Below are 16,016 nucleotides of genomic sequence, written 5' to 3'. Positions count from 1 at the left end.
AGAGAGACACGCGGTATATTATATATACTATACGCGTATAGGCACACCTTCGCTGCGCAGGGAGAGAATAGTGGAACAACCGGCGGAGAGAATGGCGTTCACGTCTCGCGCGTAAACGTAATGCAGTTCGGCCCTGCTCTGACACTGTACACTTTGTCCTAAAAGCTGTGAGTGTATATATTTTCGGAGAGAAAGAGAGCGGCAGAGGCTTTTCTTATTCGTTCTCTATCTGCCAGCGCGCGGGGGCTGCATAATTAATTTATTCATGGCTTTTTTAGAGGCGAAGACCGACTGAATAAACTATAACTGCCAGACAGGGACGAGAGAGCCGAGCCTGATAAGGCGCCGCGCCTGAAGCGTGTTTACATAGCTATTGCGCGGCCAGGCCGAAGATTATAATAAATGCGCGAACTTTTTCGGCAGAGAACTTTATCGGCGTAAAAACGTGTATCGATTAATATCAGGAGCGAGCGCGGAGGGAAATCGAATTATCGAGGCTCGAGATTATGAAGCGATAAAAAATTCAGCCGCACACGAGACCCGGCCAATCTGCGTGAAAACAAGCTTGCGCCCTTGAAGGACGACGAGCAGCAAAAAAACGATGTGTCGTCGGATTATGCATACATGTGCACACGCTAAATTATTCATAATTTGCTTTCTCTTACAAACACAACGCAGCAGCGGGGGTCGTCGGGCTCTCGCGCGGGCGCGGAAAAGCTGCATCGGGCAAGACAATGGCTCCATAAAAAAAGCGCCGCGACCGTAAAAAAGCTCATATATATGATCGGAATCAAAGGGCTCGCGCGCGAGAGGGAAAAAACGATGAGACGGGCTGCAGCGTGTGCAGGGAAGCAGGGAAGGAAATTAGTCTGCACACGGGCGTGAATTCGCCGCCGCCGAGACAAGTGCAAGGACTAAAGACCATAAAGACGCACGCAGAGGAGCGTGCGGCATAATGTGAGTGCCAGGCGTAAAAAAGACGCGAGAAAGGAGAACGCGTATACACGTGAGAGAATAATGAGGGAGAGAGGCTGCAGTCGCGTATGAATATACATGGCGGCGTAGGTGGACGCCGCAGCACGGATGTGTGACTATATGCGAAACCGAGACGCGACCGCGACCTTCCCGGCTACCGCTGCGCTGAGGATCGTCGCTGTGTATATAATGCCACTCGGTGTTTCGTGCGAGACTAATGAGCTGCTGCATTATCATCGAGCGAAAATTATTCTCGATACTGGTCGCAGCACTGGTATAATCCTTGAATATCAGCGCTTTAGTAATAGCTCTCGAGAAAAATGCATCCTTTACTGCCACCTTTCCGTTCGATCGTGCGTGGGGAGCGCGACACGTTCTTTTGCCTTTTTATCGACGCGCGCGCGGCCGCGTGAGAAGGAGTGGGTGAAAAAGACTTTTTCTTTTAAACCCGTCGGAGGGGATTAGACGCGACGCGTTTTTAGCGCGCGGGCTTTGATGGCTAGCCACACGGTGAGAGCGATCGCGTCCGATAGCGGTGTTGGCTTTTAACCGATTGGATTTTTCCTGCTCTCTCTCTTTCTTTCTGCAGCACACCACGAGAGAGTAATCGCGAGAGACATCGTTGCGTGAGTTGCTTTTTTTGGGCTATATGATAAAAACGCAAGAAAGCGAGGATCGTGGGATCCGTGTGAGACGTAACAAATGCAAGCCGTTATAAAAAGAGAGCTGAATCAATCGCAGGTGCGGGAAGGTCGGCGAGTCTCCAAAATTACACCGCGTCGAACTCTATAAAAAGTCTCTCCCTTGATCCCTATAGCCAAATTGAAAGTCGGCGTTAAAAGCTCCGGCGTTAAACTTCTATTTATCCAACTCGATCAATCAAACACCCGCTCGATACGCCCACGCGCACGTATACACAGTTACGCACGCAGCGACCGAACAGAGAGAGAATAGCTGAGAACGCGCGCGATGTATCACCCATACTCGCGAGGGAACTCCCGTTGCGAAGAAAAATGCGATCGGCGCCGTTCTCCCGTGTGTATACTACAGCAGCCCTCTCTCGCACACCGGGATAAGGCGAGGACTTAATTTATCGCGGTGAGAGAGAAGCCAAGGTGTGCTGCAGCAGAAGCGCGGACTTTTGCGAATTGCGTCGGTGCACCTCTCTTTTGATTCAGGGTCACGGGAGATATCGCGAGCGTCGTGCCATTCGTTTCGTTGATGCATGGCTCGCAATTTGAAAAACTTTTACGGGAGAGATCGCGGATTCTTCGGGGGAATATGGCATTTTTCGGGGCAGAGGGGGGTGTTGCACAATGAGCTGACAAATAACGCGCGGCCGAGTCGCCGCAAGAATGCAAGCCGAGTATATACGCGTCATGTTTGTATAGCCGAAATAAGCTCTTTTTGTGGGGATTAACGGCGACGGATATCAGTTAATAAATAACGGGCTTAAGAGCCGGAATTAGGCGTAGAGGTGTTCAACGACTTTTTTCTCGGCGTGGAGTATCTCAGATATTGCACGCAATGATGCGTTTGTTTGCCTCGCGTGTCTTCGTTTCAACTCAAAAATTGAAGACATCCCGCGCAAACAAAATTTAAAGAGCTGCGGCAGACGCTGAATTAGAAGCTAACTGTGGCTATATCTGTAAGTTCGTTCGAAAACAAAATGCTTAATGTACGAGACTCACACTGCGCGGTCAATTGCGCAATTAATGTATCGTAGACATGACACTGACCTAATTCGATTAACCTCTAGTCGAGCTTACATACAAGCGTTAAGAGAGACGATGGCTTCAAACTGGAGTTTCTGCTTTGATAAGATATCTTCGCGAACTTTGACACAGACACACACACACACACACACACACACACGGCATTCGAAAGTTCTGCGGTGGCTTGCATACTACCGCAGACGTTCGATTCGCTTGCTCGATAAACTTGCACAATGTAACCGACTCGAGATACACAGGTTATATTCAGGGTGTGCGCTTATAAAAATCTAGTTTTTACATCTTCAACCGAAGAAACAACGCGAGAAAACAATTCACGTTCGTTAATTGCTCGTTTTGCCGCGCGAACTAAATGATCCTGTTCGAAAGCTGCACTACTTCCTGGCGCATTCTTCGAAGCTTTTTCTGGTCATTAAGGCAGAGCTTCTTGCGCCACGACGAAACGCGCGGTAGGTATACACAACACTCTTTCTGTCTTCCAGTTCAACATAGAGAAAACAACCCGGAGCGAGTGATTGATGCACAACTTTTCCACTTCCTCCATTCCTCCACACTGATCCGTTTCACTTCTATCCTTATCATAGAATGTACTACAAACACAATCACATGCCGTCGCTATCACTCCGAGAGAGAGAGAGAGAGAAAGAGAGAGAGAGAGAGAGAGAGAGAGAGAGAGAGAGAGAGAGAGAGAGAGAGAGACGTACATAGCGCAGCACACGAGTTCGCGGCGATTTATCGAAAATCCTGGAAAGCCATATCGGCGTGTATTTATTAAGAGCAACCGACGTGCGAACAGTAAAAAGCTTGCGCGTATGTAGACAGCCGAACGAGCGCGAAAAATCCGCAATAGAGCTTAGTTCTACCTCTGCCTCTGGGTTGCAGGTGAAAAATTGCTTACTTTGCAGTACATAGACGAACGCTCCGGTGAAATGAGATTTTCGAGCGATGAGTCTGTTGCCGCTCGTTCCACTTGGGAACTTCAATGCCCGACGAGCCGTCCATATGTGTTTGTGTTCATTTCGGTCTGCGTAAAAAATAGAGAGACAGGACAGATACAGATAGGAGAGCGCAGCGCTCCTAATCTGTGCAGTTCGCAACAATGAACTTGAACGCGACTACGCGCGTATGCATGTGCTGCGCTGGTAATGGACGAGGAAGTCTACGCACGGGGAAGTTGCGAACGCGATAGAAAAGAGCGTTTGTTTTAAAAATAGCCCAAGTGACTGGTGAATGCCACATTGGATTGCGCGGACTACATACTAATCGTATCTTGTTTTCACTCTCTAGTGTCTTAATGTGTTTCAACAGCTTTTTCATATCATACCCTCTCGTCAATTAAACGAAACGTTGGTGCCAAAACTTTTCGTTACATGCTAAAATCATTTCGCGCAGCCAGCCACGGCCGCGGCCTCCGAGGCGGCGATTAATTCGAATCAAAGAATGTTCTCATCTCATCTTACAAGTGGCCCCTGCGGACGATGAAAAAACGTCGAAGAGAGGAAGACGGAGAAATGCGAGAGAGAGAGAGAGAGAGAGAGAGAGAGCACAAGTTCCAACGCTGAAAGTTTCTTCTGAACTTTCATTACGGCCGGCGCGAGGGGGTGGACCTTGCTAAGGTATGATTGGAAAAGTTTCTGGATAGTTCGGCAGCGAAGAGGAGCTGCCATGTATTCTTACACACGCGAGAGAAAGAGAGGGGCGAGCAGTTAGTATTTGCAAGTCGCATCCGATAACTGATCCCTGAAGTAGCTCTCCCTTTCTCTCTCTCTCTCTCTCTCTCTCTCTCTCTCTCTCTCTCTCTCTCTCTCTCTCTGTCACTTTCGAGGCAATTGAGTCTTTTTTCGAACGACTGACGAACGATGCTCATTATCGAGACTGATGGGTCTGTTGGTGACAAAACAATACGACTCGATATTATATCACAGCAGCAGCTGATGTGTGATGGAATAACACAGCTTTCGAGCTTTACTGTTAGCATTTCTTTTTGGGGAGTCCATTAAACTCCGTCGAGAAACACGGAGAGCCGAAAATTATCAGTTTGGCCGAGAGCCAATTAAAATATTTGCCGCTCGAATTCGCGGAACTCGTATAGCCGGGCGTTTAATTATACGCTGTAGCTGTATCATATGTATTCATCATTAATGAACAATTAATCTGGTAAACATTAGCTCAATAAACACATAAACGTCATTATCTCTCTCTCTCTCTCTCTCTCTCTCTCTCTCTCTCTCTCTCTCTCTCTCTCTCTCTCTCTTTCATAATGCATGCAGTCGATTATTAACGGGTGCGCGCGCGCATATTAAATTGCATAAATCATCACATAACGAGCATCGGTTAAAAAATCATTATTATATAATCTATTATAAACAGACTTAAAATGGAATCAAAACTTTGATGTACAGGCGGTGTAGAATAGCGAGGCAAGAGTCAACAATTCAAAGGTAAACAGCGAGATCAGGCATTCATTATTATTGCGACGCGGCGCTTTTCGCCATCCTGTAATTGCCATTCATTGCGGGTTGCTGCTACTGCTGCCGCTGCTGCTGCAGCGTCGGATGGTGTACGCACACACACGCGATATTTCCAGATCACGTACGGGCCATTCCAATGATTCAGCATCCGGAGATAAATTCAGCGGCAAGCAAGAAGCCATAAGTACAGAGCCGCCCGTTATGCAAACTCACTCTCGGCTCGTCGGACGGTCCGGAGCCACTGGAGTTTCTGTCTTTCTCGATGCGATGCGAGAGATGCCGAGCGGATTTTATATCATACTATATTGCACGCGTTATTGGGTTAACGTCTCTTCCAAAAGTGCTGCTCGAGTGCAATAAGGGTCGTAAAAATTGTTACCGCCATTAGTCCATCTCCTCTCTGTGTGCAATTTGAAGCAGTGCGCCGTGTCGCCAAACTCCTCCAGCCAGCGCACAGCGTTCCAGAAGCACGAAAGAAAGGAAAATCTTAATAGCAAGCATTGAAAATAACAACAACTGCGGCATACTTTCTAAGCGTTTATCCGCGTGTGCTGCGATTAAGACGTATCTCCCTCTCCCTCTCGCTCTCGCTCTCTCACGCGCGCTGCGAATATGACTCTTTCAAGATGCAGCCTACCGCAAGAACCACTTAAACGCAGCGCATGCATTCGCGAGCCGGGGAACGATAAAATGAGTGAGAGAGAGAGAGAGAGAGAGAGGGAGAAAACGGGGTCTAGGGGAAAAACTAGCCGAGATTACACACTCACGCAATATATACGCGAATACCGCCTTCGCTAGCGCGCGCGAGAGAGAGAGAGAGAGAGAGAGAGAGAGATACCGCAATCCCGGCGCTTCTATATACACACAACGCTCATATACATACGTAACACACAGAGCGTTTGTTGAGGCCGATACAAGGCCGATTTATCATTCGAGCGCGCACGCAGGCTATTACGCGTATCGTCCGACACGCGGAAATTCGTTGCAGCTCTCTCTCTCTCTCTCTCTCTCTCTCTCTCTCTCTCTCTCTCTCTCTCTCTCTCTGCATATATATGGAGCTTTGCCTCGCTGTACTCCGTGTGCCGAAAAGGAAAAATTGATAATCTGTCTGCCCGCCGCGTCTATATTTATCTCAACCACGCCACGGTTCAAACTCTCCTCCCCCCTCTCTCTCTCGGTGGTTCCGCTATACGCGCGCTGCACGCATGGGATTGATTCACTTTTGCTCTACGCTTTTTTCACGAGCTGCATCGCTGTTTCCGCGAATAGCGCTTTAATTTTATTGCCCGCCGCCGCGCCGCGCTCTCCCCTCAAACAACGACGAAAAAAGCGCGTATATATAACTTTCGCCGCTTGTAACAATGGACGGGAAAATAATTCGTCTATACGCGTTCAAAGCTATGCGGATACGATAATAGATCCATTTTTGTTTGCCGCGTGTAAATATACCTGTCAAGAGACAACGAGTGCAAATTTTTCGAGTCGAGTTACTCTCGTTTGCTCGCGTGTCGTGACGAATGAAAAAGAGTCAAACTATCGTTTAGAGCACTTGCTTTACGCATAAAGGCGGTATAAGTAGAGCGGGAGATGAGAGGAAAGTAAAAACGACCGCGAGAATCGCGCGCGTGTATATATATATATATATATAAGTTGACCGAGCTCGCCCCCTCGTTTTTTGCGTACAACGATAGCTCGGCCGGCCGGCCACCGCCAGAGACTACGTCGCTATAAACGTCGGCGAAGTAAGGCTCGTAAAGACAATAGCCGTTACAACGGTAACTTTTTGAGCCGCGCGCGCGCCGGCCGGATCACGTGTGCTTGGAAGTTGCACGTGAAACGAAGACATTACCTAAAGTTACGCCGTGCTTTTTTCCTCCTCTCCCGTGTGTGTGTGCGTCTCCGAGCTTGAATTGCTCCTCGCGAAAAATCTCGAGATACGTACTCCGTTTTTTTTACGTATATCCGCTACGGTTTTGTCGTCGACGTAAAGTTTTTTAAATCCTCGTTTCGCAAACCGAGCCGTCGCTTGTGTTTCATACTATTTAATAAACGATACGTGCGACTAAATGCGCTAAATTTTAAGCTCCGGACAAAGGTGTCATTACCGAGTTGCGAATTATGTCGGTGCATCAGCGGGGCAAACTAATTAATAGCAAATTAGCAATCAATACAATAATAATGTGCGTGAATTCGAACATTAAACTCGACTTTAGGGGAAATAGCTCGTTATAACACTCCTTTCCTCACGGCGAAGTTCATTATCGACGTTAAAAAACTTTGTGGGTAAAAATACACGCGGAAGTTATTCCATTTCATTTTATAGTAAGACGACATCATACTTGCAACGAGGTAACGTTATGCGAAAGGTAAAAGTTTGTATAACTGATGACGTATTACGGACAATCGCGTTGATAGAACTGTAGGATTACGCGGAAAATCCGACGTTGCGGTGGAACTAAAAAATCTGAATTATTTTCGTCACAAAAGCGGATAATTAGATAATGGCTATACCCATCCGGCAGTCTATTAACTCGCGTGACGCTTAACGTCCTTGGACAGGCAGTTTTCCGCCTCCTGTTACATTCGCTTCATACACTTTTTCGCGAATTTTATCTCATTAAAAAATGTATCCTCGCATTTCTGGTTCCACTCGAGAGCTCGTCGAATGAATAATTTGGACACGCGTCGAACATTTTAGCGACGTTGTAAAAATTACTAAGTGCTAAAATTCTTATCAACGTAGCTACACTTGTTCAATCACACAATTATGAAACGTCCTCCAAGCACAAAGCAAACGAAACGGGCACAAATAAAAAACGTCAAGCTTAAAAATGTAATGTGTGTAAAAGCACGCACACGAAATATGAAAACTTTCCACGCGGTATAAGTAGTCGACTGTAAAGGCGAAAAAACTGCATCGCAGCCATCCATAACACTCGTCATCCAGTCGAAAATTCAGCGTCGAGTGCGTAATATTCGAAAGACGAGAAAGAGCGAGACACTCGACTCTTGCGCTCTCTTTCTCTCTCTGTAACGCCAGGAGTAGTGCTATAATATCGCTGAACTTGAAAAATTCACCGACAGCTGCGATTTTTCACGATCCTCTCTCGGAGAGAAGTGTTCAGCTCTCGCCCGCTGACAGCTGGATTTGTAGTCCCTAACTCTCGGTCTCTCTCTCTCTCTCTCTCTCACTTCGCAGCCGCACACAGCAGCAGCAGCAGCTCATTTTCATGATTTTATTATCAAGAGGCTCTCACTCTCTCTCTCTTTCTCTGCTGACTCCGGCGATATACACACTTTGCACGCACACCTTAATGCATTCCATATTTTAACGCGGCTGTCGAACGCGCGCGATATTTATAAGCCTCGGCATATTGTTCTCTCTCTCTCTCTCTCTCTCTCTCTCTTGGCGGCGCGCGCTTGTAATTTCGCTTGGAAATTGAATATACGCTCGTCGTTTTTTCGTCGCCGGCGTGTGGTACAGGTATGTGGCGCGCGGGATTTAAAGAGCCGAGAGCCTGCAGCGTGTGTACAATGCCTGCGTAGACGGCCGTCGTGATTTCGCGTGTAATTTTATACCCGAATAGTAGTCGTGAAACGCGTTTGACGGCTGGATATACGCTTTTTGAAATTGTACGAGAGCCGAGTGTAGTTTTCCGTCTTTTCGTTCTTCGTAGATTTTTAATTAGACGTTATTAACTCCGCGCTCGGCTTCTCCCTTTTCCACCTGCGCTTTCCCGGATGACACATTTTTTTGCGCGCCGTACACATCGCGTAGTTTACGATGTGTTCCCTCTCCCTCTCGCCTACTACTACGGCCAAAGCAATTAGCCTGCAGTTTGTTACCGAGATACTTCTCTTTTAATTACGGGATGTATTAGCCTAATGAGAGGCGATGATGCGTACGATACGACCTGACTCGCAGTAAGTTAGTATTATACACACGAAGAAAAGGATGGATCGACAAATTACAAAGCGGCTTATCAGCGCCGCTGCTCTCGGTTGGAGCAATCCGTTCGCGACTGTAAAAACTCCGACCGATAAAGCGCTTCTTTCGCCGTCGATAAGCAGAAAAATATCTCTCGTCATCGATCGTTTCGCGCGACACTTTGGACGAAGAGCGAGAGAGAGAGAGAGAGAGAGAGAGAGAGAGAGAAAGAGAGAGAGAGAAAGAGCTGAATCTGCGTGAGAAAGAAATCCGGATTTACCGAAGCGACGCGAGCAAAAATTCTCGGCCAGAGACTACTGCAAATAGACGCGCTTGGCATCTCTCCTCTCTCTCTCTCTCTCTCTCTCTCTCTCTCTCTATCTATCTCTATCTCTCTTTCACGACGTCGAAAATCATTTCTACGATTTTTAGGCTCAGAAGCGTACCTTCTTTTTTGCTCCTGTTCGCGCGTGAGAGCGGCTACTCTCCTCAGCTGCTGCTGCAGTGGTAGTAGTTGTAGCAGTAGGATGTATCACAGCTTCGACGTCTATCACACAGACGTACACTGCCGAGCGGTCGGCTTCGATGGAAAAGCTTCTGGCCTGGCTTTCCCTGAAAATCCGCGAAGCTTTTGATTCGTTCGCCAGCAGCGCCTAATTTCTCTCTCCGGGCTATTTCAGCTATTTCCTCTGCGCCGTGTGTTCCTCTTTTATCTCTTCATCCTCTCTTTCTCCCTGTTCGCCTCGTAGTCTTTTTCTGCCGTCCGCTTTTTCACTCGCTCCGGTGGGTTTTGTGAGCGTCTCTTACGCCAAACAAAACCGGCGGCGGCGGCAGCGTCGGTGGCTTCCTCACAGCTGGCTCGCGGGGAAAATACTGTACGACACTCGGGATTCCTACGCGCTTACGTGTTCTGCACACTGTATTTAACACTGCCTGCGTATACCGGCACCACCGCTTTTTCGCAGGAAAATTTTATAAACCGGCACTGAGCGCGCACGCGTGCGTGCTTACGTGTGTGCGAGTGTGTGCGCGTCTACTGCTACGACCACCTGTTATCATGCAACGCGCTGTGCTCTTCTCCGGATTAACTGGGCTTATTTGATATTCTGGTTCCTCTCTCGAAGCGGAAGACGCAGAAGATCGGCGGCGGATATGTTAATCAGGCCAGACGACGTGGTGTGTGCGGACTCTTGCGAGAGCCTCGCTGGTACGCCAGGCGACGTCTCTTTCTTTCTCTCTTACTCGGTGTACGTACTGCGTATCTCGAGAAAAATCGCTCCGGAATGCAGACCCGTAGCGCCTACACTCAGCACAAACACACGCGCGCACACCTACACCGAATGAGCCGTACCGTTACGTTGCTCCGCTTTCGCGACACACGAACAAAATACGGGCCGAGAGCGAGAGAGAGAGAGAGAAAGAGAGACGTGGAGGCTATCTCTCGCGCGCGAGACTCGAAGCAGCGACGTCGTCCTCGCTCGACCACGTACCGCAGCGCACTGAGGCTCTCTCACTCGAACTCGCTGCTCGTTCCAGCAGCAGCAGTGCGCCGGTGGAGGCTCGCGACGCCAGCGCCGCACTTGCCCGCGAGAGTCGCTCGAGAGATGGTTTACTGTGCTCAGTACACGCAGAGAGCTCGCACAAGCGAGTCGATTCCGCTGCTGCTCTTGTTGCTCTACATGCTCGGGAGGTCCCTGGAGAACGCTGTTCTCTGGGATTTGTTGTTTGACGCAGGGCCAGAAGTTTTGGGAGCATGACTTGTGTGAATGGACAACGAGGGGCTTGCGGAGGATCGCGTTTTGATAGCGCGATTACTTTGGGAACGGTGTGAAGTGTCTGGAGTTCGAATGAATTATTTCGGTGGCATGGATTTAAAGTAGAACTTTTCGGAGGCGCCATACATGAAAGCTGGTAGAGATAAGAAGGAAAGCCCGGTATTCCGTGTACAAGGAATATACAGTCGTTATCGTTGCTTCGGAAAATATAGTCGAAGACTCTCGCGCGGGTTCTTTGGGTATACACGGTGTCGCGCGCTTGTAAAGCCACTGTGTATAATACGCCTACACGCACACGGGGAGAGGCTGCGCATTACGCGTGCATACATGTAAAAAGTAGGTACAGACATCCTACTGGTGCACAGATAAAACTTTCATGCCGATATCGATGTCGACGTCCTGAATATCGTGTATCTTTATACGAAGCGAAGTTCTTTGTAGCGTCGCACTGGAGGCGTTGCTGCTTTATCCTGCAGGAATTCGATTTAACGTGCATTTTTTACAACGCTTTTATTATTGAAAGATAAAAAGCGCGCCAGACGGAGAAAGAGCTACACCGGTGCATTATCGTAAAAGATGGATGAATTTGGTTTCGCGACAATGGTGTGTATGCACTGGTATATTGTTATTGCGAGTGTCGGGTAGAAATTTTCATTCTATTGAAGGTATCCCTGTTCTCGCATTCTGACATAACTATGTAGCGCAAATTTGCCGCGGAAAACGTGCGCACGATACCATTAAGTCAATTCGAATGAAGCGTGTGTGCAGGATAATTTAAAGCTGAATTACTTTACACGAACTTCAGTTGAACTGCACACATTGTTTTAATTACAAATGTTCCTTCGCGGTGATTCGCTCAATTATTTCACACCATAAATTGACTTTTTTTCAAAGAAAAATCCATTCAACATTCACATAAAAAATTACAAAATGTTCAGCTAGTCCGAAGAGCAGTAAACATAATGAAACTCGGAGTATAAAGCTACTTTACAAGTTTCTTGAAATTCCAAGTCTGATAAGGCGAGGATCCACTTGGACTGCTTTTCTGTCTCAACGTTGCAACCTGATACAGACAAACTGATAGGTGGCAGAAGCTCATTTTCCCTGCATCGTAGTATAGAATGCAGACGAGGCATTGTTATAACAAATAACCTTATTAAAGTGATTACTAGAATGGCACGGCAGCGCAAGGATGACGGTGTTAATTGAATTTACTCGAGAGTAAAGCAGAATATTACGCGTCGCTTTATTTGTGTACCACGCGTTATGTGTAACGTCGTCAGAGTTATTGCTTTCTCCTAGAGGAAGCTTTGTTATAGTAAAATTTTCAGTTTTGCTCAAACTTCGTAGAAACGCATTTGGAGTTCGAATCATGCGTTTTTAGAAAATGTCCGTGCGGATGGCTGTGTGTGTGTGTGTGTGTGTGTGTACGTATACCGTTATGATTCTGGAACCACGTGACCGATCGTAATAAAATTTACGTTTTACGGTCTGGATACAAATTGAAATAAATAGTTTAGTTTGGACTCTATAAGCAATTATGAATGAAAAGTTTTAGTACCAAAAACTTAAAATTTCTTGTTCGTTTTGCAATATTTCAAAATGTCACGGTACTCTCGACATAATAGCGAAATACACCCACATAAACTGATTAAAAAAGAAATAACGACTTATTCTTTTTGCAGAAACAATGTCGAAGGCAAATATTTGATTTCCTTTATACACCAACAGCCGCTCAAAGTTTATCGATCACGACGAATGAGAGAGAAAATTGCCAATGCGATGTACATGCATAAACCGCTTGTTTCCAACAGTCGGGTGGCAATTTCAGTTATAACGCTTGAACCGCATGAATACATACTGTATGAAGCCAGACAACCTATAACAGCACTGCAATGATTGTCTTGGGTAAATAAATTCAGCTGCTAGTCCGTGGATGCGTATTTTCTTGCTTTAAACAATCGTGCAACAACTCTCGACGTGATAGTGCAGCTGACTTGGATAAATACATTAAAATTTTATTATACACAACGTTAATAACGTTGCGCACGAAATGAGCGAGAAATTGTTTCAGCCAACAAAATAAGCTCTCGACGCAGCAGAGATTCCCATCAGTCAAGCTCGAAAAGTTCCACTCGAGTAAAAACGAGCCCGAGCCTCGTGCCATTCCGGCATTCAATCGTCAAAGTCACGAGAGAAGCCAAGCAAGACTCGCGCGGCGCAGCGTATCATTATTACTCGGCCGCGTAATAACAGCTGCTCGCGGCTATTTTTCCTTTAATTGCTCTCCCATCGACGATCGATCGCTGCACAAGTTACATAAAGGCATTATAACCGAGAGCCGGCGTCTAGCGCACAGTTCGGCACACTGTGCAACGCTTCCACACATATACAGTAAGTCTCTCTAGCTTACACGTGCATACGCGCGTAGAGTGTACGTATAACGAAGTCGAGCGAGCGAGAGAGAGAGAGAGAGAGAGAGAGAGAGAGAGAGAGAGAGAGAAAGCGCCTTCGCCTAATGGCATGGTAAACTCCAAGTCGACGTTTACGTCCGGCCGCATGCGAGGTTCATCAGAATCTAGTTAACTCCTCGTTCGAGCCTGCCGAACTTTGATCTAATAACCGGGCGCACGCGAGCCCGATTATATCTTCGTCGCCGGTACATAACGCTCGGCGTTTTCCTTCCAAGCTGATAATCGGGATCATCGGCGGCATCACTTTCCCGCGTTGAAGGATTTTCATAATCCGAGCGCCGTTCCCGCGAGTGCGATACGATCCGCGAAAGCGCGCCAGCGACTCGCGAGTTTAATAGGATGAGAATGATACGGCTTTTATATACTTATACTTTTTTCGCTTCGATAAAAGACGCGATTTTCGGATTGAATTCCTACACAGGAATCTTTCCTCGCCTCTGTCGAACCACATTACTCGCCTGGTTCAAACGTCTTCTCGTCATATTCGTTCGACGCGCATTTTTTTAATTATATGAATATATAACACGTTAGCGTTGCGATTATACGATTCATTTACGTATATTCTAATGCGCCTATCCAGCGAACTTCCTGTCTCTGACGCAATACACTCGTTTACGAAACTATCATAAAACTATTAAAATTCAATATCGTGTACCTGCACGCGTAACGCGCCATAAACAAGGCATAACGTACGTGTTCCATATGCGAGCGAGCGTTTCTCTTTCCTGCGATCTCGCGCATAACTGTACTCGTGGAAAAAGCATTCTCGAGCATTTTATTCCTGCTTCCCAACCTGTAAAATCCGATTCCTTTCATTATCTCGACTTTCCGACGGGCGGCGGAAATTCCATTGACGCATCTCCGTCTCCAGCGAGGTGAAAAAAGCTCGCGCGACGAAAGGAGAATGCAAATTCGATATAGTCTCGCGCGCGCGCCACACTGCTTTTAATTCAGAGACGACGACGCAACGCCGAGTTCTCTTCCTTTCTCGCGACGCGCGTAAATCCCTAATGCAACTTGCCGTCTCCCCTCTGCTCCGCTGGCGCCGCCGTATCTTCCGGAATAATAAGCCGTGTGTCGCGACATTTTTTCCGTGTTTCCGCGCAACAGAAGCTGCGCGCGTGGAATATTCTCCTCTCAATGCGAATTATCACTCGCAAAGGCATAGAGATCGGAACGCGTACATGCGAGCGAATAAAGTTTTCAAGAAGGCAAAGTGCGCGCAAGCTAATGAAAAATACTTTGCGCGCGCTGTTTGCGCCGTGAAAAAAAAAACGCGCGCCTTTTACCTCGTTACCTTTGCCCTTTGACGAAGCTTCCGTGTGAGTGTGCGCGCGCGCGGTCGTCTCCAATCTAACCGGTCATTCGTCAGAAAAAATTCAGCTGCCACGCAAGGAGCAAAAATATTAATTTTTTTATCCCTGAGCTACGTATTTACAGTCGTCGTCGGTCAAAGGACTGCACTTTGAGTCGACCGCGCGCGCGAAAGAGAGAGAGAGAGAGAGAGAGAGAGAGAGAGAGAGAGAGAGAGAGAGAGGGCAGGGGTAAAAACAGAAGTGAAATTGATAGATAAAAGCCGACGACTCTTTTTCCTTTCCGGTCAGTCGAATTTGCATTTCCAGCCGCGTAATACACCTCGTTTCCCGGATGTCCGCGTTCGTTCCTACCAATCCTCATACTCCTCGCGGCGGCGGCAGTGGCGGCTGGGACATCGTAATAAAGTCTACTCCACGGAAATCTCTTTGTGTGGCGCAGCAGACTGACTTTGATCTCGCACTCTCTCTCCCCCCCCCCCCTCTCTCTCGGGGCTGATTTGCTTTTTTCGCCAGCGAGTATTGCAGCTCCTTTTTCGAGACTCCCTTTCTTTGCGGCGCCAGGAAACGGAAAATAAGAGCCGAGTAGGAAGAGAGAAAAATACGTTTTCATCTGCTGTGTGTGGCGGTTATTTCGGCGAAGAATAAGGGCGCTTTGTAATTGAAATGCGCAAGGCGAGCTTTCGATAACGTCGCTCATCGTAAAAGCTCATAAGCGCACAATATAAAGGACCAGCGGCGGTGTACTGCCCTAAAACAAACGCTCATCTCCGCACTCAGGTGCGGGACGTCGCAGGGAGAAAGGCCGTCAACGGGCCATAAGACCTGCAATTGGTCGTCGCCGCAACTCAATACAGACCATGTGGGTATAAGGTATAAGCTCTCCGCAGCGAATTCCCACCCTGTGGCGCGACACAAAACGGATTGAGATTTGAAGAGCCGTCCAGAGATCGAAGCGACAGCATTATATTCGCGTCACGTCTGCCGGTTAGTGGCTTAGCAGCTGTTCTGTCTCCCTCGCCTCCATTGTTGTCCTCGTTCTCGTCCATATCTACAGAGATGTACACCCGCAAACTTGTCCGGTCGCTTGGCACTTCATATATAACCGCGCTTGTTTCGAAAAAGTTAAGCGCTGCGCCGCTGCGAGGAGACGACCCATACACACCTCGGCTGGCAAAGTTTGTTCGATTGGCCCGCCGCACGTTGAGCTGCTTTGATCGTGACTGGCCCGACATCTGTACACTCGAACTTGTTTCTTGCCGGGACAAGTTCTTTTCTCTTCTGCGCGCTTTTGGGCCGCGCTTGAAGCTCGTGAGCGGTGTACGTAGTACGGCGGCAGCTTTGGCG

General features: G+C 47.7%; 1 protein-coding gene across 3 annotated transcripts in view; it reads right to left on the bottom strand.

Annotated features, from left to right (window-relative positions):
* The window catches only part of LOC100119928 (alpha mannosidase I), a 273,587-nt gene that overhangs the window by 85,012 nt on the left and 172,559 nt on the right, over nt 1–16,016 (bottom strand). For 2 of the 3 annotated variants that reach the window (XM_003424266.3, XM_003424267.3), the window contains exon 1: nt 9,554–10,614. The exons of the other annotated variant lie outside the window; for it this stretch is intronic. The gene's annotated coding sequence lies outside the window, so the exon portion shown is untranslated. Of the gene's footprint in view, nt 1–9,553; nt 10,615–16,016 lie in introns of those variants that run through there. 3 annotated transcript variants of the gene reach the window in all.

Source organism: Nasonia vitripennis, assembly GCF_009193385.2.
Source record: "Nasonia vitripennis strain AsymCx chromosome 3 unlocalized genomic scaffold, Nvit_psr_1.1 chr3_random0004, whole genome shotgun sequence".
Lineage (NCBI taxonomy): Eukaryota > Metazoa > Arthropoda > Insecta > Hymenoptera > Pteromalidae > Nasonia > Nasonia vitripennis.
Note: the sequence above shows the minus strand (reverse complement) of the source record. Positions and strands in the feature narration are given on the sequence as shown.